This window comes from Phoca vitulina, unplaced genomic scaffold (assembly GCF_004348235.1).
Source record: "Phoca vitulina isolate PV1807 unplaced genomic scaffold, GSC_HSeal_1.0 scaffold27, whole genome shotgun sequence".
NCBI lineage: Eukaryota > Metazoa > Chordata > Mammalia > Carnivora > Phocidae > Phoca > Phoca vitulina.
The window spans coordinates 17408832-17436824 of NW_022589730.1; the positions used below are offsets into that span (position 1 = coordinate 17408832).

General features: G+C 43.3%; 1 pseudogene; it reads right to left on the minus strand.

The window, feature by feature from the left end:
- On the minus strand, positions 1-27993 carry LOC116643684 (annotated as a pseudogene).

Sequence of the window (27993 nt, forward strand, 5' to 3'; positions counted from 1 at the left end):
CTAGTCTTTGGCTGGGAAAGCCTCCAAGAACTTAGGCCTTCCTTGTAGTATCTTCAGCCTGGTGGGGATGAGGGATGAGACCTTGCCTGTGGGCCGCCCTCCCTCTGTGGCACCCAGGAGTTGCTGCATGTAACAGGAGGTGCTGAGCAGCATAGGGCCTATGGCTTACATGCTGAAGAGGGGCCAGCAAAGAGCTTCCTTCATGATGCACTTGACCCTGTAGCAGTGCGTGACCCTGTAGCGGTGCGAAATGGAGGATGTGCTATTTTGAGTTGCCTTCACTGTCAACCAACCAATGAAATCCTGTGGGTTCACCTTGTACAAGCCATAGGTTATGCGGGTCACTTCGATCTTCCTGGCAGGCTTATGGGAGAGAGAGAATTAGTACCTTGTCTCTTGCATCGAGATAAGCATGTGGTTGGCACCCCTTAAAGACTTCCCCTAGGCTTTCAGTGTTCTCCCCCAGTAGGGGGGACCTCATCTGCTCTGATGGAGACTGCCATTTCTGCCCCTTCTGGAGGACCATGAACACTGTCCACTGTCTTGGAAATACTCTTCTGTTTTTTGGGGTTTTTTAAAAAAAGATTTTATTTATTTGAAAAAGAGACCGAGCACAAGCAGGGGAGTGGCAGAGGGAGAGGGAGAAGCAGGCTCCGCACTGAGCAGGGAGCCCGACACGGGTCTCGATCCCAGGACCCTGAGATGACCTGAGCTGAAGGCAGACACTTAAGCGACTGAGCCACCCAGGCGCCCAGTAGTCTTCTGTCTTTCCGGTGGTGCCATCCTCCTCCAGCACCAGGGAGAGGGCTTGTCTGTCAGCATCAGGCTGTCCCGGACCTGGAAGAGGCCCATCCAGACTGTGCGTCACAATGCCCTTCTGCACACTCTGGTTCGCGGTGCTTGCTCCGAAGGGCTGGGCCCTGGAGGCCTCCAGACTGGGCTCCAGCAGTGGCTACAGGGACATCACCGAGGTGCTCACTGCCACACATGTGGAGAGAGACTTAGGGTAGAAAAAGTTGAGGAACTTCATGGCGTATGCCTTGTACCACATCCACAGCCTCCTAACCCCCCTACAGTTCTGCCTCTGGGGAATATTTCCTCTATCTTCATGTCTGGGAGAGATTATATCAGCCTGGGGGAGGAGAAAAAAGAGAAAAAGAAGAACACAGTCAGTTAGGATTCCATTTATCAAAATTTCAAAAACAGGCAAAAATAAGCTATCCTGTCTAGTAATGCATACAGAGCTGGCAAAGCTGTAAAGAGAAGCAAGAAAATGTACATCACAAGGATCAGAACAGTGGCTATGTCTCGAAGGGAGAGAGGATTTATCGTCCAGGATGGGCCAATGGAAACTTCTTCTGTGTTATCTGTGTTATTGACCTGGGTGGTGGTTGTGCAGGACTTAGCATTAAAATTCTTTAAACCTGGGGAAATAATTCTGTTTTAAGCCATAGTCTTTAAATGATGACCTCTGGGCCAAATCCAGCCTGCTGCTATTTTTACAATAAAATTTATCGGAAGAGAACCACATTAATTATGTGCTTTAGTGCTACAAACATTCTACAGAAGTTCTGATGGAGACTGGATGTCCTGCAAAGCCAGAAATATTTACTGTCTGGCCCAGAAGAATTCATAAAACATGTGCGTAGTTTCAAGCAGAGGTTGTTTTATTTATTTTTTAAAATTTATTTATTTTTAAAGATTTATTTATTTGAGAGAGAGAGAGCATAACTGGGGAGGAAGGGCAGAGGGAGAGGGAGAAGCAAACTCCCCACTGAGCAGGGAGCCCAACTTGGGGCTCCACCCCAGGACCCTGAGATCAGAACCTGAGCCAAAGGCAGATGCCTAATCGACTGAGCCACCCAGGCGCCACAAGCAGAGGTTGTTTTAGACCTTACATATAAATTGCATGCACTCTTCTATATGGATGGCATATTTCACATTTTTTTAAAAGCAGAAAAAGATGAAAAATGAATAGGATTTGTTCCTAATATGGTTAATATTTATTCATTAGTTTATATAATCTTTGTTTTGAAGACCCACTCTGAAAATCTGATTCAAGGATTATTTGGTGTCATTAACCAAAACTCATTTATGCTAGTCATGTAAAGGGAGCTTTACTGTAAACAAATAGGACCCCAAGGAACCCCACTGAACTTCAAGATTGGGAATACCAGCTTCAGACAGTTTCCCTCTGTCTCTCCTTCCTCCTCTCCGCTCCCCTCCCCCCATTGGTCACCACCACCTCCCTGGCCTCCCCTGCAGCTGTCCCCAAGTGGTGATTTAAACCCACGTCTTCTTGCTCTTCTAGCTAGTCCTTCACAGATCACTTGCTCAGCCCCTATGTCCAAATCCCGAAGAGACAATCTTCCTGCCCCAACTCCAAATTCCTGGGGCAAGTGGAACGTCTTCCAATTTAGGTTACATTCCCCCAGGTCCAGTTCAAAGTCCGGTTTGTAGTAATGGGCAGGTAGGGGTGGCAATGATTTTACACATCTAACAAAATAAGAAAGGAACAGGGATGGGCATTGTACAGGGGCAATAAACAGTAGGGGGTGAGTGAGAGATGTTGAAAGCTATTACAGGATCCCTTTAAAGTGTGTACAAGGATTAATTTGCTCCCGGTATTGAAAGTATAAATACTTTTAAGCCCTTGAAATAGGAGGTTAAATTTGGGGGCAGGATGGAAGAGAATGGTGAGATGTTAGCAAAACAAAACCCTAAAACAAAAACAGCTGAGAAGGAAATGCAAAAGCTAACAATGCCATTGATGAAAAGTCTTTGACAGATCGGGCACATTCAGGGTGGTCTGGCCGTAGATGATGAAAGTCTTTGAATAGGATTGATTTGCAAATGAGCACAGGGGAGTATACACACTTAAATGATTCTTACATCAAAATAGTAGTCCTAGGCAGTGTGCGTTTATGAGTAACATGCTGGAAATCAGAATTATTGAACTCTTACTGCAGTACGCGCCCTGGGCTCTTTACACAGGCAAAGCAGATGCCGACTACTCTAATTCATACTTAGAGATGCAACTGAAATTAGCTGGAACTTTAGGCTGCTCGCGAAGGGTGGGTGTGGTGCAGTTTTCCCAACCTCCTCTAGTTGAGATCCGCAGCAGGGGATAATAGGTTCCTTTGATGGCTCTACCAGGACTCCCCAGGGGAGAATAGAAGTAACCTTACAGTAAATTGGGGGTTAGAATATATTCTGTAGGCAATGGGCTAGGTTTGCATTATCTTCCATTAGATATCGGTGGCAGTGGACATCACTTTGGATAAACTTTAAAATACAGGATACATACCCAGAAGTGGAATGCCTCCTTAAAATGTTTGCACATTTCTAAAGGCTTTGGACATATATATTGCCAAATTGCTTTCCAAAAACTTGTAGCAAATCATACTCTCCCTGGTAGTGCAGAGGGCTCCTGGCTTCTCAGCATCCTTGCTGGTACTAGAGATGAGTTTCTGTAAGCCTGCAAGTAGAAAATACTACCTTGTTGTTTTAATTTGTGCTGAATTACTTTTGATGACAGATCTAGGTAGATAAAGTTCTAAACTTTAAAAGGTGAAAATTTTCTACAACTGAGAGCAGTCAAAAGAATATGCCACAGAGGGGCGCCTGGGTGGCTCAGTCGTTAAGCGCCTGCCTTCGGCTCAGGTCATGATCCCAGCGTCCTGGGATCGAGCCCCGCATCGGGCTCCCTGCGCGGCGGGAAGCCTGCTTCTCCCTCTTCCACTCCCCCTGCTTGTGTTCCTCTCTCACTGTGTCTCTCTCTGTCAGATAAATAAATAAAATCTTTAAAAAAAAAAAAAAGAATATGCCACAGAGCCCCCCTACCCCCCAAAAAGCCCTAAAGGAGAGTTTCAACAGTGCTGTGAGCAATAATAGCATTGCTGGACTAACAATGTTCATGGACCATTTATTCAGATAAATAACTTCTCATGTTTATGTTTTAGGAAAGGAAGAAAACATTTTTAATTGGATTAATAGGAGTCCTAAATAAAATAATATATGCAAAAAAATTGGCACATAATAGGAGGCCAGAATGGTATTGCGGGGTTTTAAAAAGTCACATAATTTTATTTATTTGTTTGTTTTTATTTTTAAATTTTTAAGTAATCACACCCAACGTCGGGCTTGAACTCACAACCCCGAGATCAAGAGTCACATGCTCCATGACTGAGCCAGTCAGGCGCCCCAAAAGTCACATAATTTTAAAGACACACTTCAAGTATATCGTGTATTAGCAAATATGGAAAGTATAATAAAGGTCAAGTTCAGGAAATGATAGTTATGAAAAATACTCATAACCCTCCAACCCCCCAAGGCCAAGCAAGTTTACTACCATCATGGGGAAGCACAGAATCTGTATGTGTTCTAACAGGATCTACCATGAGATGTTTACAAGGTAACCACATTCATTCAAACCAGTTGACCCACTTACTGCGCACATATCATTTCTAGACACTGCTAGCAAACATCTAGAAAGTCAGAACAGTCCATGACTGTCATACCAAAAATGCTGTTTAACCCTATGCTTAACAGAACAGAACAGGGCACCGAATGGCAGGATAGATTTATAAGTAGATACACTTACCAAAGCAAATTAGTATTAGGTGCAAAATAAGTTCTGTAAATGTATATATCCTGAGGCAATTCCAAATTAAATAATTGTTTCATATCCAACTGCAGTTTTTATTTTATTTATATTTTATTTTTTAAAAGATTTTATTGAGAGAGAGAGAGAGAGCGTGCGCGCGCGCACGCACACACACGCATGTGTGCACGAGTTGGGGGAGGGGCAGAAGAGGAGGGAGAAGTGGACTCCCCGCTGAGCACCGAGACCAGATGCAGGGCTCGATCCCAGGACCCTGGGATCATGACCTGAGCCGAAGTCAGATGCTTAACTGACTGTGCCACCCAGGTGCCCCCCAAGTGCAGTTTTTAAAAAACTTTTTATTTTGAAATAATGATAGATTCACAAGAGGTTGCGGAATAAGAACCACCCAGGGAAGTTCAGCGAACTTTGTCTAGCCTCTTCCAGTGGTAACATCTACAGTATAGTATGAAAACCAGGAAACTGACTGCTTATATGATCCACAGCGCTTATTCAGACGTCACCAATTTCATAAGCACTCCTGTGTGTGTGTGTGTCTGTGCAATTTTATCGAAGGTGTATCTTCATGTAACCAGCATTACAATTAAGATACAGACCTGTTCCATCACCATGCAGCTGCCTCATGTTTCCCTTTTATATCCTCCCAACTCCCACCCTTAACTCCTGGCAATCACTGGTCTTTTCTTATCTATAATTTTGTTATTTCTAGAATGTTCTATAAATGAAATCATACAATATATAACCTTTGAATTGGCTTTTTTCATTCAAACTGATTCCCTTGATCCAAGTTGCAGTGTGTATCATTAGTTCATTCCTGGTTATTGCAGAGCAGTGTTCCATGGCATGGATGCATGGCGGTTTGTTCAACCATTCACCCATTGAAGGACATCTGGGCTATTTCCAGTTTGGGGCTATCATGAATAAAGCCACTACCAACACTTGTGTGTAGGTTTTACATGACCCTAAGTTATTTCTTGGGATCAACGCCAAAGAGCGCAATTGCTGGGACATACGGGAAGAGCCTGTTTAGTTCTTTAAGAGACTGCCAAATTATTTTCCAGAGTGGCTGTACCATTTTACATTCCTATCTAGTGATTCTATAGACTTGCCAGCATTTCATGTCATCAGTATTTTTTATTTTAGTGATTCTGATTAACTTTATCGTGATATCTCATTGTGGTTTTAATTTGCGTTTCCATAAGAGCTAATAATGTTGAACATCTTTTTGTGTGCTTTGTCATTTGTATATGCTTTCCAGTGCAATGTCTGTTTATTTCCTAGTTGGATTGTTTGGGTTTTTTAAAAAAATTCATCATTTGTATATGCTTTCCAGTGAGATATCTGTTTATTTTCTAATTGGATGGTTTGGGTTTTTTGAGAACTTCTTATATATTCTAGATATAAGTCCTTTGTTAGATATGTGGTTTGCAAGCATTTTCTCCTAATCCATAGTTTGCCTTCTTACCCTCTTTCACAAAGCAAAAATTCTTAATTTTGATGAGGTCTAATTTATCAATTTTTCCTTATGGATTGTACTTTCAATGTCAAGTCTAAAAACTCTTCATCTAGTCTTAGATTCCATAAATTTCCTCCTATTTTTTTCCTATTAGGTTTTAGATTTACATTGTACATTTAAGTTCAAACCCTCTAGGACCGTATGCCAAGCGCACCACTGTCCAGCCAGCCACCTCTCCAGCCAAACACCCTCCATCCCTGGTACTGAAACATTGCCGTCTGTGAAACAGATGAAGGGGCAGGTGCGCTGAGGGTTGCTGCCTCAGGAGGCAGATAATTGACTATTTGCTTAAGTATCTAAACGTAGCTTGAAACGAGTAGCCATTATTTCAAAGTTCTAAACATGAGAATCCGCCCAGGATTCTCTGATAGAATTATTGGTTTTGAACTTGCTCTTCTTGCAATAGGAAGCACAAACACTCAGAGTTGGAGATCTTGCAAAATAAGAGAATGGTAGAGGATGGAGCACACACCTCCCCCATAATCAACCCAAAGAAACCAAATTTCAACACCAAAAGGAAAGTATGTGTGCCTTGGCCCATGTGGCTCAGGAACCCCATCTATTTTGAAAACACTGGAATTATGAGAGAGTAGCAGGACTGATCTTCTTGCAAAAAGTTGCATCAAAAATGAGTATAAAAAATTAGTATGACTTGAGGACAGGCAGAGGGAAAGTTATTATTTTTGACTAAAATGTTCTTGAGAACAAAAGATCTGGCAGATTCCAGAAGATGTCCTCTGACAGTTTAGTGTTTACTGGTTGGAAAAAGACATCCCCACTTTCCCACCTACGTCAGCACACACATGAAGTTGGGCCCGGTGACAGCACATAGCAATAGGGCTTGAACACAAGCCCAAACACAGCTGTACCAGGCTGCCGAGGCTGGCGGACCTTCCCCAGAGACAAGGGTCAACCTCCACCCTCCTGCGTACGGGGAGGGTCTTGTGTCCAAGTGACAAAACAGACAAGTGGGGATTTCTAAAAGAATTTCATTCTGAGACAACTTTATATAACCTCCTTGAGAGTGAAGGGTTAAACAGGTAGAATTATAAAAGCAATCACCTTCATTCATTCATGTGGGCATTTGCTGATTCATTCATTCATTCAGCAGGTGCATCCTGTGCACCTCCTTGTTCCATTGCTGTTCTGGGCACTGGGTTTACAGTGACGAGCGAGGCAGACAAGGCCCTGGGCCAGAAATGGCCGTCTGGAGCAGGACTGACCGGTAGAAATATAACGTGAGCCAGAAATGTGAGACACATGTCATTTTAAGTTTCTTAGTAGCCACATTTTTAAAAGTATAAAGAAACAGGAGAAACTGATTATAAGTATCTATTTTATTTAACCCAATATATCCAAGAGTTTATCAATATAAAGATTACTTACCTTTTCTTATACTAAGTCTTCAATATCTGGCATCTATTTTACTATTTTATAGCCACATCATATCTCAGTTTAGACGAGGCAGGTTTCAAATGCTCAGTAAGCACACGTGGTTTGTGGCTACCGTCTGGGACAGCGCAGATCTAGAAGAAACACTACCAGGTGCCGCAATTGACACTGTGTACAAAGAAACTTATTTTATTTTTAAAAGACATGTTTGGGGCGCCTGGGTGGCTCAGTCATTAAGCATCTGCCTTCAACTCAGGGTCCTGGGAACGAGCTCCGCATCGGGCTCCCTGCTCCGCGGGGAGCCTGCTTCTCCCTCTCCCTCTCCCCCTGCTTGTGTTCCCTCTCTCACTGTGTCTCTCTCTGTCAGATAAATAAATTATTAAAAAAAAAATAATAATAAAATAAAAGACATGTTTATGTGCATATCCACCGGAGAATACATTGTAGTATGTATTCATACATATACTAAATAACGGTGAAAGTTAATGAACTAGAGCTTCACATATCAAGCTGATGGACCTCTCAGTGTTGAATAGAAAGAACTCTTACAGTAGATTACATATCCTATTCTATTTACATTCAAAATATATAAAATTAAATAATATGCTTAGAAATATATGCATACGTATTAAAAATATAATATAAAGAAATGCCTGAGAATGATACATTCCAAATTAAGGGTAAGCTAAATTCAGAGAGAAAGAAATAGGAGTGGTGGCAATATGGTATTACTCCGGCTGGGTGGTGGGTGCATGCATGTTTTCTGTAGCACCCTTCACCCCTTTACAAATGTCTTAAATGGGGGTGCCTGGGTGGCTCAGTCAGTTAAGCATCTGCCTTCGGCTCAGGTCATGATTCCAGGATCCTGGGATGGAGCCCCGCATCAGGCTCCCTGCTGAGCAGGGAGCCTGCTTCTCCCTCTTCCCCTGCTGCTCCCCCTGCTTGTATGCTCAGTGTGTGTGTGTGTCAAATAAATAAATAAAATATTTTAAAAATGCCTTAAATGTTTCATGGCAAATTTCTTAGGAATGTGGAAAAATACATTATTATTATTATTATTTTATTTGACAGAGAGAGCACAAGTGGAGAGGAGGGGCAGAAGGAGAGGAGAAGCAGACTCTTGGATGAGCAGGGAGCCCCATGCAGAGCTCAATCCCAGGACACTGAGAACCTGACCTGAGCCAAAGGCAGACGCTTAACCCACTGAGCCACCCAGGTGCTCCCCAAAACACCATATTTCAATACTACTATTACTATTGTTATTTTGATAATAGCTTATAAAGCTAATTGAACCTAAGGACTCTACTTCAGGAGGAAAACTGCAAGTAATAAAAGAAGATAAGGATGCTTGCACATGAAGTCAGATCTGTATGCCCCCAAAGTGTTAAAGAGCCAGACATGAAGCTGCAGCTCTTTCTACCCACCAGCTAAGAAAGGACTGACACTTTGTAGAATCCTTCTGTTAGGAGAGCTTATACTGGAGCGGGTAGGAAAGCAGTATCTGCCATTTCGCCACTCCAGACCGCAGTCCTGGAGATGACAGGCTGCAGACCGTGCTCTGAAAGGCAGGTCTTGAAACCATCTTGTCAAAAACCACATCTGATTACTCAGCCTCCACTGTTGCCTGTCGGTGCCCTGTGGAATGTGGACTCCAACCAGATAAGCTCGTGGTCATTCACCTCCAACTCAGCCCTGAAGTGAAATGGCAGGATCACGTGTAGACAAGCCTGCTCTAAACACAAGGCTTATCTGCTTCATAAGATGGCCAACACTTAGGGAATTCATCCTGAGATGAGAATTCAGTAACCGTAGCCCTTGAGCCTGTGGAAACACTGGCCGTGTGTCTATCCTTCGGTAGAGACCAAAGGACAGGATTGCCAAAGTCTAACCCCAGAGCGGAGGTCACTGACATGAGGTGGTTATCAGGACGTGGATCTGAATCTTGACCAATTTGCAAGAGAAGAAATGAAAGCAAAGGCATTTGTCACTTGAGGAATTTTATTTCTCTGTATGAATTATAGTTAAATTTTTTTTTTAATATTTATTTATTTGACAGAGAGAGACAGCGAGAGAGGGAACACAAGCAGGGGGAGTGGGAGAGGGAGAAGCAGGCTCCCGGCTGAGCAGGGAGCCCGACACGGGGCTCCATCCCAGGACCCTGGGATCATGACCTGAGCTGAAGGCAGATGCTTAACGACTGAGCCACCCAGGCGCCCCTGTATGAATTATAGGTAGTTGTCACATTCTTCCACATATTCGAAATTGTTTTTGAGCCAACCTAGGAAGTAAAATCTGACTTTTGTTCCTCGGTCCCTCATTCCCTCCCCTCATCTTATATTTTTTCTTTTGATGGTGAAATTAATTAGGTTAGCAGGTCCACTGCTATAATAGAGAAGACCCCAAATAATACTGGCTTCGGTGAGATAGAGGTTTATTTCTCCGACGCGTAGAGGTCCAAGCTAGTATGGCAATCCCAGCCATACCAGGAATCACTTTCTTACCTAGATTACTCTGTAGTCTTCTACATGTGGTTGTTAATCTTCTCATGATCCAACCCTGCTGCTCCTGAGCCCAATGACTCATCTGTGCTCCATTCTGCAGAAAGAACGAAAGAGCAGGGCGCTTTCCCTGAAAGTCATGTCTATCTGTAGATAGAATAAAGGCCCTCAAGGACATTCGTGTTCCAATCTCCAGAACCTGTGAAATAGCAAAAGGGACTTTCCAGATGTGATTAAGTTAAGGATCTTGGTGTGGGAGTACGATTTCTTAACTCGAATTTACTGCTAGTGAGATAAGCTCCCTGGATTGTTTTTGTTGAGGAAAGACACTTTTTCCCAAAGTGGCAGCAGTAGGAAACCAAATGATGAAAACAGAAGTTATTTCAAAGAAAGGAAGACTGAAATCGTCATAGTAATTTGGCTCAGATATGTTTGTGGGTTTATTGATTTGATTTCGTAGGCATCATTGATGGCAAAATGCCGAAACAGTGATGCATTATTTGTAGAAATGGACAGTGTGATGAACCAACAGAACCACCCCAACTCAAGCAGCACTTACATGCAAAACAGGAAGAGTTCCAAACCAAATGATCCTTTTAAGGAAAGAGTAACGGATTAAAAAGCTGATGGGAGTAGCTGTTCAGCAGGTCACTTACAAACGTTGGTACTTTGCAGGTGTCTTATGAAGCCGCCCGTTGGCTTACTCAGATTAAAAAATACAATTGCTGGGGCACCTGGTGGCTCAGTCCATGGAGCATCTGACTCTTGATTTGGGGTCATGAGTACTCTTTTTTTTTTTTTTTTTTTAAGATTTATTATTATTATTTTTCAAGATTTTATTTATTTATCAGAGAGAGAGAGACAGAGGCAGGCAGAGGGAGAAGCAGGCTCCTTGCTCAGCAAGGAGCCCGATGCGGGTTAAGTGTCTGCCTTCGGCTCAGGTCATGATCCCAGGGTCCTGGGATCGAGTCCCACATCGGGGTCCCTGCTCAGCCGAGGGCCTGCTTTTCCCTCTCCCACTTCCCCTGCTTGTGTCCCCCCCCTCCGTCAAATAAATAAATAAAATCTTAAAAAAAAAAGATTTTATTTATTTATTTGAGAGAGAGCGCACGCACGCACCCGCGCACAAGTGTATGAGCAGGGCGAGGGGCAGAGGGAGAGAAGCAGATTCGACCTCAGGACCCTGAGATCATGACCTGAGCCGAAATCAAGAGTCGGAGGTTTAACCAACTGAGCCACCCAGGCACCCCTGTGTGGAGCCTACTTTAAAATAAAATAAAATTTCGGGGTGCCTGGGTGGCTCAGTAGGTTGTCTGCCTTCAGCTCAGGTCATGATCCCAGGGTCCTGGAATCGAGTCCTGCATCGGGCTCCTTGCTCAGTGGGGAGTCTGCTTCTCCCTTTACCCTTCCCCCCTGCTCATGATCTGTCTCTCACTCTCTCTCAAATAAATAAAATATTAAAATAAAATAAAATAAAATTTCAAAAAATACAATTGCTGAGACGCTAGCAAAAGACTGAATCGAAGGTTTGCTTGGAAGTAGGTGAATCCGTGGCAAAGAAGATGGCTCAAGAACCATTTGTCTAGGATACCATAGCTCAATATTTTCAGGAACTGACTGATGCTATAGACCAACCAACTGAACAAGTAAAGCTAGTGTTTTCATTGCAACTTGATAAAGGAACAGAAATTGCTAATGATAATGTTTAAAGTATATTTTGAACAGAATGGCATTATGAAGGAAGAATTATTTCTCTCAGCTTCATTGGCTATAGACACAATTAGCTCTGAACTGTATAAAATTTTGAGGGATTATACTGGCAATTAAATGTAGCTTGGAGTTTCAGATTTATGTAGGAATGAGTTTTGATGGTGTAGCTGTAATGACCAGAAAACTTCTGGAGTAGTTACACCGATTAAGGGTTTTATCCCAGAATGTAAATCGACATACTGCTTCCTTCCTCAAAAAGTCATTCCATAAAAAAACTAAAAAATGTACGCTTAGTGTCATAGTGAAAACTATGAATGAAATAAGAACTAATGTGTTAAAATTGAGATTATTCTTTTTATTAGTAACATGAAAGCTGATTGTATACAATTATTATTACATGCTGCAGTACAGTGTTTATCAAGGGGAGGAGTTATGTCAAAAATGTTTGCACTAAGGGACGCCTGGGTGGCTCAGTCCGTGAAGCACCTGCCTTCAGCTCAGGTCATGATCCCAGGGTCCTGGGATTGAGCCCCGCATCGCATCGTGCTCCTTGCTCAGCGGGGAGCCTGCTTCTCCCTCTGCCTGCCGCTCCCCCTGCTTGTGCACTCGGTCTCTCTCTCTGACAAATAAATAAAATCTTTAAAAAAATAATAAAATAAAAATGTTTGAACTGAGAAACAAACTCTGTGCCTCTGCAAGATGAGAGACTAGGTTAATCCCAAAGTTTTAAAGAATGAATTAGGGGATGCCTGAGTGGCTCAGTCGGTTAAGCATCTGACTTCAGCTCAGGTCATGATCCAGCCCAGAGTGGGGCTCCCCACTCAGCAGAGAGTCTGCTTGTCCCCCTGTCCCTCCCCCGACTCACACTGTCTCTCTCAAATTAATAAATAAAATATTTTAAAAAGAGAAATATTTACTTCCTTTTTTTTTAAGACTTTATTTATTTATTTGACAGAGAGAGACACAGCAAGAGAGTGAACACAAGCAGGGGGAGTGGGAGAGGGAGAAGCAGGCTTCCCGCTGAGCGGGGAGCCCGATGTGGGATCATGACCTGAGCCGAACGCAGACGCTTAACGACTGAGCCACCCAGGCGCCCCAGAAATATTTACTTCCAAATGATTTAAAATCTTTAGAAAAATTTTGTCACAAAAGGGGTAAGTTTCGGTTATCTAGAAAACTGAGCAATATAAAATTCTTCATGCCCCACTGGTAAGTTCAATTAGACAAGAGGTCATAAGGAGTCTCTGTCATACGAATTTAGATCATGAAAAAAACCACGATGATGAGACTTTTCAAACAGAACTTCAGAGTATTCCATTCAGAAACAATGTCCGAGCGCTGAGATGAGAAAATCAGGAAAATGCTAAAGTCCAAGTCTTTGGCCTGGATGGGTAGGTCCCAGCTGTGGTTGCAATTCGAATTTTGGCGGCAAATTAGAATTCCCTGCGGAGCACTTGCAAATCCTGCTGCCTGGCCATACTCAATGAAATCAGGATGTTGAAGCTTCCCAGGTGATTCCAATGTGCCGTCAAGCTTGAGTGCCCCTGGTCTGCAGCTGTGCTTCTCAGAACCCCACAGATCCTGTTAAATGCAAATTCCACTTCAGTAGGTCTGGGGTGAGCCTGAGCTTCCAGCTGATGGCGCGGCTGCCGGTCCAGGGACCTCACTTTGCGAAACAAGGTTCAGGCGGTAGGGGGCATGCTACACCAAAGTGCAACTCATGAACAATTAGAAGGACAACAGGCGAGACTTCAAAAGAAATTCCCAGACACATTGTTTTATTTGCGCTAAAATATGTAGAACGTGACATTTGTCATTTTTGTCATTTTAAGTGTACAGTTCTGGGGCATTACATACATTTACATTGTTTTGCAACTACCACACCATCCACCTCCAGGACTTCTTCATCTTCCTAAACTGATAATCATTAAACTTCCCATTCCCCCTCCTCCCCTTAGCCTCTGACAGCCACCATTCTACTTTCTCTTTCTATGAATTTGACAACTCTGGGAACCTCTGTAAGTGGAATCATATAATATTTGTCCTTTTTTTTTTTTTTTTAAGTAAACCCTACCCCCAACGTGGGGCTTGAACTAATGACCCCAAGATCAAGAGTCGCATGCTCTGACTGAACCAGCCAGGCGCCCCAAGAGTTGTCCTTTTGTGATCAGCTTAATTCATTGAGCACAATATCCTTAAGTTTCATCCATGTTGTAGCATGTGTCAGAATTTCTTTCCTTTTTAAGGCTGAATAATATTCAATTGTCTGTATAGACACATTATTTTTTAGTAAATTTATCTCTGTTGGAAACAGCAGTTTTGATTGCAGAAGAACATACCCAGAACATGCCTCAGAGCAAAAGGAATCTGTTCCGTGGGGCAAAAGTCACTCCTTTAAATGGGCTGTCCTTTGGGGCGCCTGGGTGGCTCAGATGGTTAAGTGTCTGCCTTCAGCTCAGGTCATGATCCCAGGGTCCTGGAATCGAGCCCCGCATCGGGCTCCTGGCTCGGCGAGGAGCCTGCTTCTCCCTCTCCCTCTGCCTCTCTCCCTGCTCATGCTTTCTCTCTCTCTCTCTCTGTATCTCTGTGTCTCAAATGAATAAATAAAATCTTTAAAAAATAATAATAAAAAAATAAAATAAATAAATAAATAAATAAAGGGGCTGTCCTTTGTAATAGGAAGATGACTTACTGCCAGGGGCCCCAACTGATCCTCTTCCCATTTAACATTAATTGGGAAATTCCTGGTTTGAAAGAATTATTATTCTTTATTATTAATGACATAACTATGTCATCAAGAAGGCAGCCACTCGCGTTATGATGACAAAGCTTGCAGCTGCTGGACCAGGTCCAGGAGGGTGTGGTCACTGATGAACCTTGGCTCACGTGCTCTGGGGTCACGCCAAAATGATGGAGAACCTATACATGAAAATACCTCAGTGACAACTGTGCAAAGGCTGCCGAGCTCTGGGGCTGGCTCTGGTAACTGGTTTTTTCTGGTGGAGGTAATGCCTCCCTAAAAAAAGAAAAAAAAAAAATCGCCCAAAGGAAATGCACAGTGAATTCTTTGCAGGACTAAAATGAAAAAGGTTGACACCCAAAAATAAAACAATGTAAGAAAATTCCAAAGGAAATACTCAGTCTCCATTTAGAAATGTGAGAACAGACTTCCAGCAAGCCAATAAGAATGAAACTGACAAACAGTGGGGAGGTTCTTTTTATGAGTCTCAAATATCAGGAAACTTTCCCCCTGACGGCCCTGCGCGAATCTCGCTGTGATCTCTGCAATCCTTGGTTTATGCTCTCCTTGGAGGATACATTTTGCCCTGTTGCTCTCTTTCCATGTTTACCTGGCATTTGTGAACAGGGGCTTATTTAATAATTCTTGAATGGGAGGGATTTGTCTTCTTGGTTCCAGAAACAAACTGGTATTCGTGGAAAGATCTTAGAACTGAGAATTCCATAGGTCCAGGAGAGAATCCTCTTTGGTCGCTTAGCAGATTTTGGCAGGTTATTCATTTTTACTGTCTCAGCTTCATTGATCTTATTGGTGAAACGAAACTAACAATACCTTCCACATAGGGTATGTGAGATAGAGTTGGTAGAAGTGTCTGGTTATAGGGGGCACTCTGTAAATGTTGGTACCTACATCCTTTCTATGTTTATAATGCACGCACTGTTAGGTCGCAGGGACTCGAGGGTGAGCAAAACTAGACCCACCCTCAAAGAGCTTAAAGTCTAGAGGGGAGGCAAGTCTTAATCAAACAATCACAAATGTCCAGTTGAACTTGGGTTTAAGCTCTGTGGCAAAGGAAAGATACAGAATGCTATCAGATGAATTATGAGGGTGTGGATGTGACTGTCGGGAAATGTTTCTCTTGGAAGGGAATCTGGGATCTGAAGGACTGTTCTAGGGAGACGCTTCCAGATGGAGGGTCCCTGGCACGTAAGAGGGTGAGGGAAGACAGGACAGCTGGAGCCCATAGGGAGAAGTTGCGATGGCAGTGGGGGAGGCCCAGCCTGGGGGCAGGGGTTGGTACTTGGTCACACCCAGGAGTTTTGTCTCTATTCTGAGACCAGGGGAAGCCATGGAGGGTGAAGAGGTCGCTGTTGAAGGCTGACATTTCACTCTGGGGAAGTTCCCCGGTCCAGCAGGCAGATAGATGGTGGTAGACTGGGATGGTGGTGATCAAGATGGTGACATGGAGATAAATTGGTAACCTTTTGGGGACATAAAAACCCTAGGCATCACATGGTGTCTGCTTTATACATGTTTGTAGAACAAATCAGTGAATCAGTGGCATTTTTTGTATAGGACTGATGATTGGTCCAATGCCCATCGGAAGCACATGTGTATAATTTGGCTATAAAAAAGAGTGAAACACAGATGAACTTTGAAAACATTAGGGGAAGTGCAGCAGTCAATCACAAAAGACCACATATTATGTGCTTCCATTTATATGAAATGTTTGAAATGTTAAGAAGAGCAAACACTGGGGGTGCCTGGCTGGCTCAGTGGGTAGAGCATGTGACTCTTGATCTCAGGGTCATGAGTTCGAGGCCCATGTTGGGTGTAGAGATGACTTAAATGAATGAATGGATGAATACATGAGTGAATGAATGAATAAATTAATTAATTAAAAAAATGAAAAGGCCTTGGGGACCCACAGAGCTGGAGCACATTGCCTTTATCTTCAGCCACAATGGCTCCTTTAAAAAAAAAAAAAAAGAATATCAAAAACTATAGAGACAAAGTAGTCAGCAGCTGCCAGGGGCTGAGAGAAATGGGAGGGTTGAGGGGTTATAGCTAAAGGGTCAGTGTTTCTTTTTGAGGTGATGAAATGTTCTAAAATCGTGGAGGGGGTTGAACAACTCTGAGTATCCTAAAACCCATGAAACCATACACTTTAAATGGGTAAATAATATGCTTTCTAAATTACATCTCAATAAAGCTGTTACACACACAGGTATATATATATATTCACATATATATATATATTCACATATATATATATATATTCACACACACGTGGGAGCGAGAGGGGGGAGAAGGAGGCCCACAGTCATAAACACTGCTACCCGTTGCCAGAATAGTCCAATGGGCATGAACTCCATGGTGCTAAGGTTGGCACTTCCTGACTCAGTGTCCTCCGGGGAGGAAAGCATCCCTGGCCCTTAGCCCCACTCTTCTCTTGGCTTTGGATTCCTTCCAGAGCAAATGAAGTGGTACTGTCTACAGACCTCAAGGGAAGGAAGAGGGAGGGCATTTTCTTTTTCCAGCCACCGCATTGCTACTTTGCTCTGTAGATCTGGAGCGAGGAACTGTCACATGACGGCAGCTGTCTCTGAACAGTGACTAAGGGGAGGACAGAAACTCCTACTCATCCTCTACGTCTCTATTTAGATGTCACCTCCTCCAAGAAGCCTTCTGTGACTTCTGAGAATGTGCCAGAGCCACTCTTGCCTTCCTACCCACCTTACCTACAGGTTTGTTTTTTTCTTTAAGATTTTATTTATTTATTTGACAGAGAGAGAGAGCGCGCGCACAAGCAGGGGGAGCAGGAGAGGGAGAAGCAGGTCCCCGCTGAGCAGGGAACCCAATGCGGGGCTTGATCCCAGGACCCTTAGATCATGACCTGAGCCGAAGGCAGAAGCTTAACGACTGAGCCACCCAGGCGCCCTCCCTAGAGAGTTGTTTCGTTACCCTTGCTCCCACTGAGCTGTCCTGTCCTTCAGGGCAGGCAGGAGGCTTATTCACTAGCTGGACCCCCCAGCTCAACTGTAGGGGCTGGTGCATAGGACCTGCTCAGTGAGTCTTCAGGGAGTGAATGAAACAAATGCAGCCCTGAGTCCATTCACAAAGAAGATGAAAACCCAGCTTTCCAAAGATGGTTCTCGAAGTCTTAGTGCAGAAAAGATTTTGCAGCCACAGCAGCCTAAAGAGATTGGTCTGAGGGAAGCGCTGGGGAGCCAGATGCTCCGCGGGTAAGAGAACAGGAATCAACGTGTGCAGATGACCTCATGTTTCCCCAGAGCGGGGATCACTTTTGCATTGCTCAAGCTTTGGGAATCTCTCTTCCTTCCAAAACAGTTCCAGGTCGTAATACAGGTGACACTTGTATGACCAACTTCTCATCTTCCACCCTGTGAGGGAGGAACAATAATCCACCAGTGCTGATACAAAGGTGTTTCCTTTTTTTTTTTTTCTTTTTCCTTTCAATAACACACAGACTGGAGTTCTGGAATTCAGGGTTTAAATTCATGGTCTCCTTGAGTGGGTCCCCATTATCCTAGGCAAATGGGTATATACTAACCTATTTTGGTTTCTTTAAAGCTACAAATGTGCAAAATGCCCCCCATCTTCAACAAAGTGTCATTTGGCTTTATTAATAGCTAAAAAGCATTTACATGTAATTGGACTGAGTTGCACCTACCTACTTTAAAAGGGCAAGCGGGCTGTGCTAGGGTCATTAAAACTTAATTTTGCTTGGCTCTGCCATACCCTGGCCTTGGGACCTCAGTTTCCAACTGTATAAAATGGCTGGCTGGTTGAGGGTTTTAAGGTTGTTTCTATCTCTCATGGTGATGTAGTTTGTGAATGTTGGTGAGGTCCAGAGCCCAAAGCCAAGGAAGACTTCTTGAGATGTCTTTGGGGCGAAAAGGTGATTTTATTAAAGCACGGGACAGGACCTGTGGGCAGAAAGAGCTGCTGCCCTGGGGTGGTGAGGGGTGACTGATTCTATACTTGGGAGTTGGGGGAGGTAAGGACACAGGGAGGTATCCAAGAGGACTTGGATATGCTGAAGAAGACCCTTGGGATCCTGGAGGCCTTGCCACTGTCAGGCTAAGGTGGTTTTTCCCTCTAGCAAAGCATTAACATTCAGACGGTTGGGAGTTTCCTGAAGGAATGTCATACTCTGCCGGCCTCAAGTACTTGTCCAAGGACTGCAGGTTATCAGGACATTTTATTTACATTCCCTTCTACCTCAGTTTCCCACATCATTAAGGTGGCGGGGTGGGGGGGGCTGATGTGAGGGCTCCAGGAAATTGAATTATGGGTCTATCAATAGCCTAACCCCCAGAGACCCATAAGAATGCTTTTTCCTTGTAAATCACTGAGACATTAGTAAACGGATGGAGACTCATGTCTTGTAGGACCGTGATCTCTCTTAGTTAACCATCTGTTTTTCCTTTCCCTGAGTGTTAGGGCAGCCAGGAGGGCCTGAGGAATTCACCCCTGTCAGGGTGTGTGACTAGGGAGAAGTTCGGCTCAGCCAGTGAAGTCTCCACCACGCTACTGCTTAATCCAAACAATTGTGTGAGTGCAAATGACATTCCAAGAGAGATAAGGTTCTCCTTGTACCCGTGTTGACAGGACTCTTGTGTCCTTCAACTCAGGTTGGTCTCTTGCTTCTGGAACAATGGACGGTGGCCTCTTGTGACTTGAGGGGTTCTGAAAGAATGCCTGCTCCAAGAGCTCAAGAACAATCTCTTCTCCTCAGACAAGGCTGTAGCTGCTGCCTAAAATTTCACCACCAACCACCAAGAGTTAGGTCATTGAGCTAAAACATTAATTTCTGTGGAAAACGAAAATGAAGATAGTCTTGGAAGGGTTAACACATGTGGCTGTGATCTGTCATTTCTCTCTTTCAACTGACATCTAGCAAGAGAAGATGTACTGAACCGTGGGGAGAAGAGCAAGCTGTCCCATCATGAGCCCTGAAGTCCTTGCTTGAAGAAGGTGGGCCTAGGCTGAGCCTGGGGGGAGCCCGGGATGTCAGGGGGGGTGGGATGAGGTTCCTAGCACCTCAGGGAGGAAGAACGAGCCCGAGGATGGGAGCTTGTGTGAGAGAGACAATGGAGGTGGACTTTGGATCAAAAGCTTTCAGTTTTGAAAGGGACCTTGATGATCATCTGGTGATCATCACACACCCGTTTTACATGTGATGGATCTCGGTCTGAGAAAGGTCAGGTGAACTGATGGAGGCATACAAGAGGCCCCCAGCAGGTGCAGGCCTCAGACTCTCTCCCTGATTCCTAGTCCGTCCAGGAACTATACCATCTTCCAGGTGGGTTTTTTTTTTTTTTAAGATTTTATTTATTTATTTGACAGAGGGAGCGAGAGACCACAAGCAGGGGGAGCTTCAGAGGGAGAGGGAGAAGCAGGCCTGACACGGGGCTCGATGCCAGGACCCTGGGATCATGACCTGAGCTGAAGGCAGATGCTTAACCGACTAAGCCATCCAGTTGCCCCTTCCAGGTGTTTTTTTTATTTTGTTCCCCAGAGGTTTGGGGTTCCATGGAGCGGGGCTGAAGAGTTGAGGGAAAGAGACAAGGTGCTGGGGCTTGGCCAGGGGTGGAACCAGGTTTTATGGGGCCTAAGGTTTATATAAGGGGTGGAGGGATGGGTTCTTTAAAAAAAAAAAACAACTACAAAATTAAAAATACAAACTTAGGCACAAGGCCTTTGAGGGCCCCTGAAGGCTGAGTACCATAAGCTTCATGGTAGACCTGCCACCGGGGTCCCACCGTTGATTCAAACAGGTCAGCTCCTCACGTGACACTCCTGCTTTAAGGTCTTAACGGTTAAAAAAGAGAGAGAAAACTTTGTAAAAAAAAGTTTGAAAATCACTGCTCTGTACTAGCTGTCAGTTGGCATTACTTAGGACCAGCCGGCGTCAGCCTCATCACCTGCCAACATTTAATTGTCAACATTTTTGAGAAATTAATTTTAAGTGAGTCATAAGACATACGCTTGTGCAGGACTTAAGTGCTGGGACTCAGAGACGCACAGTAACATTTGACTCACAAGATGGAAGTTGAGTGATTTTTTTATCAGGTGCTCCACAATCAGATGTCATAGATTATTTAGATTTTAATGGACAGGGGTTTAACACATTTATTTTAAGATTTTATTTATTTATTTGACAGAGAGAGAGTGAGAGAGCACAAGCAGGGGGAGTGGGAGAGGGAGAAGCAGGCTCCCTGCTGAGCAGGGAGCCCGATGCGGGGCTTGATCCCAGGACCCTGGGATCATGACCCGAGCTGAAGGCAGATGCTTAACCGACTGAGCCACACAGGTGCCCCATAATGCACAGGGGGTTAAAAATTACTTTTAAATGAAAAAAAAAGAAGAAGAAGAAGATAGCAGGAGGGGAAGAATGAAGGGGGTGGAAATCGGAGGGGGAGACGAACCATGAGAGACTATGGACTCTGAGAAACAAACTGAGGGTTCTAGAGGGGAGGGGGTGGGGGGATGGGTTAGCCTGGTGATGGGTATTAAAGAGGGCACGTACTGAATGGAGCACTGGGTGTTATACGCAAACAATGAATCATGGAACCTTACATCAAAAACTAATGATGTAATGTATGGTGATTAACATAACAAAATTTAAAAAATGAAAAAAATTACTTTTAAATGAAGCATACCGTAAAAAGCCTTTTTTTTTTTTTTTTGGCATGTCTTCTAAATACTGGCATTTGTTTTCATTAGTGGATGGGGGAAGGAAAGTCAGCTAGAATTCTCAATGCATGAGAATGTGAGGAACATCTTGGGAACGTCCTCATCCTCAGGAAAGAGAAGTTGGAGCAACAGGCTTTAGTACTATGACGTCCTTAATGATCTGGAGGATAAAGTTGTCTTGAGGGTAGCATGGGTTTTATCAGTTAGCTCTATCCGTTGTCCTTATGGATAGTTCTTGGGTTCTAAAATTGCTGTTGTTAGGAGTTAGTTGGACAGTTAGGTAGTCAGGGCCAGGGTCCCCAACAAGAATATATGGAGTCAGGACAGCTAAAATAACACAGCGCTAGCATCCCGTTCCGCAGCTTAGACAGGACGGCACTGACATTCCGCTTTGCAGCCTTTGCAGAAATGACTTCTGCAAAAGGCCTTGAAAAAAGGCAATTAACCACAAGGCATTTGTCAATATCACGGGTAAGGGGGAGTTAAGACATAAGCCCCCAGATGTAGAGAGAATCTTAAGCAAACTCTGCACTGAGCATGGAGCCCAACACAGGGCTCGATCCCAGGACCCCAAGATCATGACCTGAGCTGAAACCAAGAATCGGATGCTTAACTGACTGAGCCACCCAGATGCCCCTCAACCCTTTCTTAATACCCAACTTTAATTTGTAAAAAAAAACGGGGGGGAGGAATATGTGTTAATTGACCTCATTATGGTAAACATTTCATAATATATATGTGTATCAAATCATCACATTGTACACCTGACATGTACACAATGTTACAAGTCAATTATATTTCCAAAAGGCTGGGGATGGGGTGGGGAAAGAAAAGCTATGAGAGAGGATGGGCTCCAACAGATATTAAATAAAACTGGAAAGGCTTCCTAATTAACACAGTGTGGTGCTGGTACACAGAAGGAAACAGAACAGTGGAAGAGAAACAGATGCAACTGTCTGATTAGTATATGATAAAAGTGTCATCTCATCACTGAGGCAAATGTTGGCTTTTAATAAATGATGCTGGAATGTGTGGTTAGCCATTTGAGAAAATAAAATTTGAGGAATACTTTATATCATACACAAGACAAATTCCAAATGCATCAGGGATCTAAATGTAAAAGGAAAGGAAGGGAGGGGAAGGAAGGAAGGAAGGAAAAGGAAGGGAGGGAGGGAGGGAGGAAGGAAGGAAGGAAGGTAGGTAGGAAGGTAGGAAGGAAGGAAGGAAGGAAGGAAGGAAAGAAATGTGAAGTAGCAGGAAGTCTCAGGAGGATGGTGAAGGGAAGTCCTGCAGGACAGCAATCTATTCACACAGGAGCAGGGGGCAGAAGGCTCCAGCAGAGGGTGTCCCAAGGAGGAAGAATGTAACCTGATAAATTATGTGTTTGACTATCCTGAGAGGAACATGATTTAAATATAAATGGCAATCTAATTATGATGGGAGAGAGGGTAAGTGAGTGTGTGGGCATATAGTTGTGCTGGGAATAGAATGCATGGCAGTTAACTCTTCCTCCCCCATAGCAGGAAGTCCATAGATGATGTCTAAGGCAGAAAAATATCAGAAATGGCAATATAAACATGTTACTGGTATTATGAAAGTAAATGCAAGAACCAACAAAAAGTTCTCTGGAGAACATCATTTGAGCATGAGAAATGGTGGGGCATTATTGTCTTTCATTAGAAACTTTGTAGTACTACTTGAGTTTTTAAACCATAGGTATTTATTACTTTGACCAAACTAAGTTAAATTTAAAAATTATACAGGGACATAGTAAAAAAAAGAATTTCAACTGTACAAAGACATTTGTGAAAAATTAGTCTCTTCCATAGAGATGAGTACTGTTAAAATTTTCTGGTGCATCCTTCCATGTTATCTATCACACAAATACATAACACACATGTATATTATTTATATGTTACACAAATGGAGACAAGCTGTAAACATCACATATATTTTATTTGTACACACAGACTCTTCTGTACTTTGCATTTTCACATAACAATATATCTTGGAGATGTTCCAAAAAGCAGTAGATCTCCTAATTTTTAAAAAAGGCTGATTTTTATCCCGTTTTATGGATGTAACCTCTATTAATGGACACTGAGGCCACCACTGGTCTTTTGTTTTGTTTTGTTTTTGTTTTTTTTTTTCACCTCTGGTCTTTTGCAGTGAAAAACGTGCCGCAACGAATATTTGTGTACACTTACCCTTGTGTAAATGCTCAAATATATCTCTAGGATAAATTCCTAGACATGGATTCTTGCAGCACAAGGCATGTATGTTTTGATATGTGCTTCTGTATTTCCTCCCAAGGGAGTTACACAATACACACCCACCAACCGCCTATGAATGCCCATTTCCTCATAAACACTGTCAATGCAGTGCAAGTCCAGACTTTTTTTTTCCTTTGCCAGTGTGATCAGTGAAAAATTGTTTCTTACTGTTTTGTTTTTGCACTTAATTGGGAGGGACAACCATTGCACTGGCTGGCAGTTTAGGAAAATTAAAAAGGCAGTCCTCATACACAGCCTAGGCTGCTATAACTTTATGGAAGAATTTGAATACCATTCTTTGTATTGCTCCAGTGTTGGCAACAAAGGCTTAATCATGTCCTAGTTCTAATAAAACACAAACTTTTCTTGTGCTGGAGGCACACCGTTTCTAGAAACAAGTTAAGGAAGACAAATCACAACCCACTAAATAATAAGAACCAGAGAAAAATAAGATGTTTAGAAGCCTTTAAAAGAGTGGTGGGTCATAGTTGGTCAGATATTTCTGGAAGCCAGTCTGGTAAATACATAAATATTTAACAATAGCAATGATTAAATAAATCATCAGCAGAAGAAAATATAAATATTGAGAACGATGACTATGCAGACCATTCTACAAGAATTAATAGGCACTTGGATGCCAGAGCAATGTTCTATGCCAAGAGAGACCAAGAAGAATAAGACTCAGGCTCGGGTCTCAAAGGGCTATGTGGGGAATGATTACAGGTAAACAGTTAAAATGCAGTGGGATTAAGGTTTCCTTATGCCATGGGAACTACTGTCTGGGGGCATCTGGGGCAAGGCTTACCCAGAGGAAGTTACTTTGGCTGGAGACTAGGCAGATGAATCAGGAGGACAGAGGAAACATCAAGGGCTATTTTTTTTTTTTTAAAGATTATTTATTTGAGAGAGAGAGAGAAGGGGAGAGTACATGCATGACTGGGGGTGGGGAGAAGCAGAGGCAGAGAGAGAAACAGACTCCCCATTGAAGCAAGAAGCCTGATGTGGGGCTCGATCCTAGGATCCCCAAGATCATGACCCAAGCCAACAGCAGGTGTTTAACCAACTGAGCCACCCGGGCACCCCCTTCAAGTGCTATTTAGAATTCAGTGAACTGCAAGCAGCTTGGAATAGTGGGAGCTTAGTTCGTGAGGGATGAGGGATGAAGTTGGAAAAGTGAACTGTTTTCATGACACAGTGGTACATGATGAAAACAGAACAGAAGGTAATACATACAAACTTCTTAGGATCACATGAAAACATGGCTACATATACTAACAACGGTCACCAGGTATTTTGGAAAACTGTTGATTAATTATATGAATTAAGTTTAACTGGTGTTATCAGCTCAGTTCAATGTAATGTTCATGACATTTTCATATAGATAGGTAATATAAAATCTCCTTGTAGTAAAAAATAACTAGACTAATTCTATAATATTTACATACTCATGAATATGAAAGAAAGAGAGGTGAACTATAATAATGTGCTGAGAAATATTACCTCCCCCGATATCTCTTGCATGTTAAGCATGGGTAGTAACAAAATAACTGAGACACACTTAGTTACCTGATGTTTAAGGTTTCTTTTGCAGTCCAATTTTTTATTTAAAATGGCAGTCGGGGGGGTGGCCTGGGTGGCTCAGTTGGTTAAGTGTCTGCCTTCAGCTCAGGTCATGATCTCAGGGTCCTGGGATCGAGCCCCGCATCGAGCTCCCTGCTCAGCAGACAGCCTGCTTCTCCCTCTCCCCCTGCCTGCCGTTACCCCTGCTTGTACACTCTCTATCTCTCTGTCAAATAAAAAACAACAACAACAAAAAAAACCCCTTAAATAAAATGGCGGTCAGAGGGCGATGGGGAGATGGGGTAACAGGGTGATGGGCATTAAGGAGGGCACGTGATCTGATGAGCACTGGGTGTTATACACAACTAATGAATCATTGAACACTACATCAAAAACTAATGATGTACTATATGTTGGCTAAATGAATTTAAATAAAAATAAAATAAAATAAAATAAAATGGTGGTCAGAAAAAAGAAGTCAATAAGTAGTAAAGGAGGTAGAATTCCAGCATATTAAATCAGAAGGAATTTGGAAAATTATTTGTGCAGAGACAACAGATTGTATCATCTACATCTGTTGTTTAAAATGCCATTTAAAAGAAAGTGGGGCAGACTATTTGAAGCTTATTGCAAAGGCAGACTCACCCAAGAGGTACCTTCTTATCATGTTTAGAATTCTGGAGCTGTCCTAGAAAATGGCTGGGGAGAATTTGCCTTCCAACTGAGTTAATCTTGACTGCCAAGCACAGGTTACAATAGCACCTAGTATGGCTTGAATACCTTTCTGTTGGCAATAAATGCTTTAGTTTAAGTGACCACTGAGCTTAGTGAAGAAGTGAATACAGGGAGTATCCCCTCCTTTTAAACATCTTTCATTCTTTAGCTCATATCTTGTAGGAAAAAATTCTAGGAAATGAATTTTCAGTAAAATGAGCTAGTTCTCTTGGCAACCTCCCCAGCCTTCCTACCCACATCATGGAAATGCACAGGAGTGTTGCCAAGAAAAGGAAAAAAGGAAAAAGAGAGAAGGAGAAAAAAGAAGAAAACAACAACAAAAAGAAACAGGAAATTGCAAACTGGCAAAATCTGAAAAGCATTGTTAGCCTTACTTAGAAATGACTGTTTCTGTTAATTATTTTCCCGAGCATGGAATTCTTTTCCCCTTGCAAGGGAAAGGTGTTGGTTATGGAACGGGAGTGGCTTCTACATAAAACCGGAATGCTTATTCAATCCTATCAGAGTACGCTGAGAAAGAAGTGCAGAGGCTGGTGGGATCAGGGATGCTCCCAGGACAAAGAAGTGACTTATGTAAGATACATTTCAAAATCAATCTTTATCGTGTTCATGAGACACTTTCAGGGATTGACCTGACAAGGCACCCTGAAATTTGGCATGGTTCTCTCAGAGAGGACAAAAGTCAGGACTTCGAGGTGAGCTACTTCCTTTCTCAGCAAGGGCAGCTGACATGCTCTGAGAGTTGCCTTCTCAATGACTGGGAAGGCAACACGGGAGGGAAACTCAGTAGGACAGGGTTTGAACATGCTTTGTCTGGTAGGTTCTAGGTGAGATGAGTTTTCAAGGAATTTCTCTCCCCTAGGATGAAACTCCTTCACCTCCTTGCAAGTCTTTTCCAAATCCAACTCTTTATGAAGCCTACCTTGACCATTTATTTAAAATTGCAACTTTCTCCCACTCCTAATCTCTTAACCCTGCTCTATTTTTATTCTTTATTTTTTAATGTACAAATCTTAAGTGTACAGGGCAGTGAACTCTTATATATGTATACACTCATATAACCATCACCCAGGTCAAGATAATATTATATAGCACCCTAGAAGTCTCCCTCAGTGGCCGCCTCCCAGCCAGTCCTGTTCTATTTTTTTCAAAGCATTTGTCTCTTTTTAAGATACAATTTCCCGGGGAGCCTAGGTGGCTCAGATGGTTAAGCGTCTGCCTTCAGCTCAGGTCATGATCCCGGGGTCCTGTGATTGAGCCCCATGTTGGGCTCCCAGCTCAGCAGGGAGTCTGCTTCTCCCTCTGCCTCTGCCTCTCTCCTCTGCTCATGCTCTCTCTCTCTCTCTCAAGTGAATAAATAAAATCTTTAAAAGAAAAAAAAAGATACAATTTGCCTGATTGGTTCACTGACCTATCCAAGCAACTAGAACAGTGAGTGCCTACTATATGCTATTGCTAAATGAATGAATCTTTAAAACAATACCCATCATGTCCCTTTATCCCCACCTCTCCCCACCCTCCACTCCATGTGGTCTGTAGGAGAAACAAACTAGCTTGAAATCTTCAGTGTCTACACAGGGGTGTTAAACATAGCCACAGCAGTGTTACTGATCAGATCTGAGTGTAGGCGTGACGTCTCTCTTCTAAGCAATGCTTTCTTGGACAGGTTGAGCACTTGCCGGTAGATCTGCAAGAAAGAAGGGATCCTTCCTTTAGTCTAGAGTCATCTCTTGATTCTTTCTTTTTTTTTTTTTAAAGATTTTATTTATTTGACAGAGAGAGGCACAGCGAGAGAGGGAACACAAGCAGGGGGAGTGGGAGAGGGAGAAGCAGGCCTCCCGCGGAGCAGGGAGCCCGATGCGGGGCTTGATCCCAGCACTCTGGGATCATGACCTGAGCCGAAGGCAGACGCCCAACGACTGAACCACCCAGGTGCCCCTCATCTCTTGATTCTTAGCTGTACTGGCCTTTCTCCTGGTAGGGCAGAGCCCTCCTCAGTGGCCTCCCTTCCTTCTAACTCCTGCTCCTACGAACGCCAGCACCTGGCTTGGGGAACTTGGCTCATCTTCATGCTTCTGTCTGCCAGTCAGTTGCAGATTCTGGCCCCTCTGCACCCTGCCATCTTTCCTGATGCTATCCCTGAAAGTTTCTCCTCCTTCCAGTGGTAACTCCTTCAGGCCCTCATTATGTTGCTTTACTAGCTTCTTAAATGGTACCCTCAT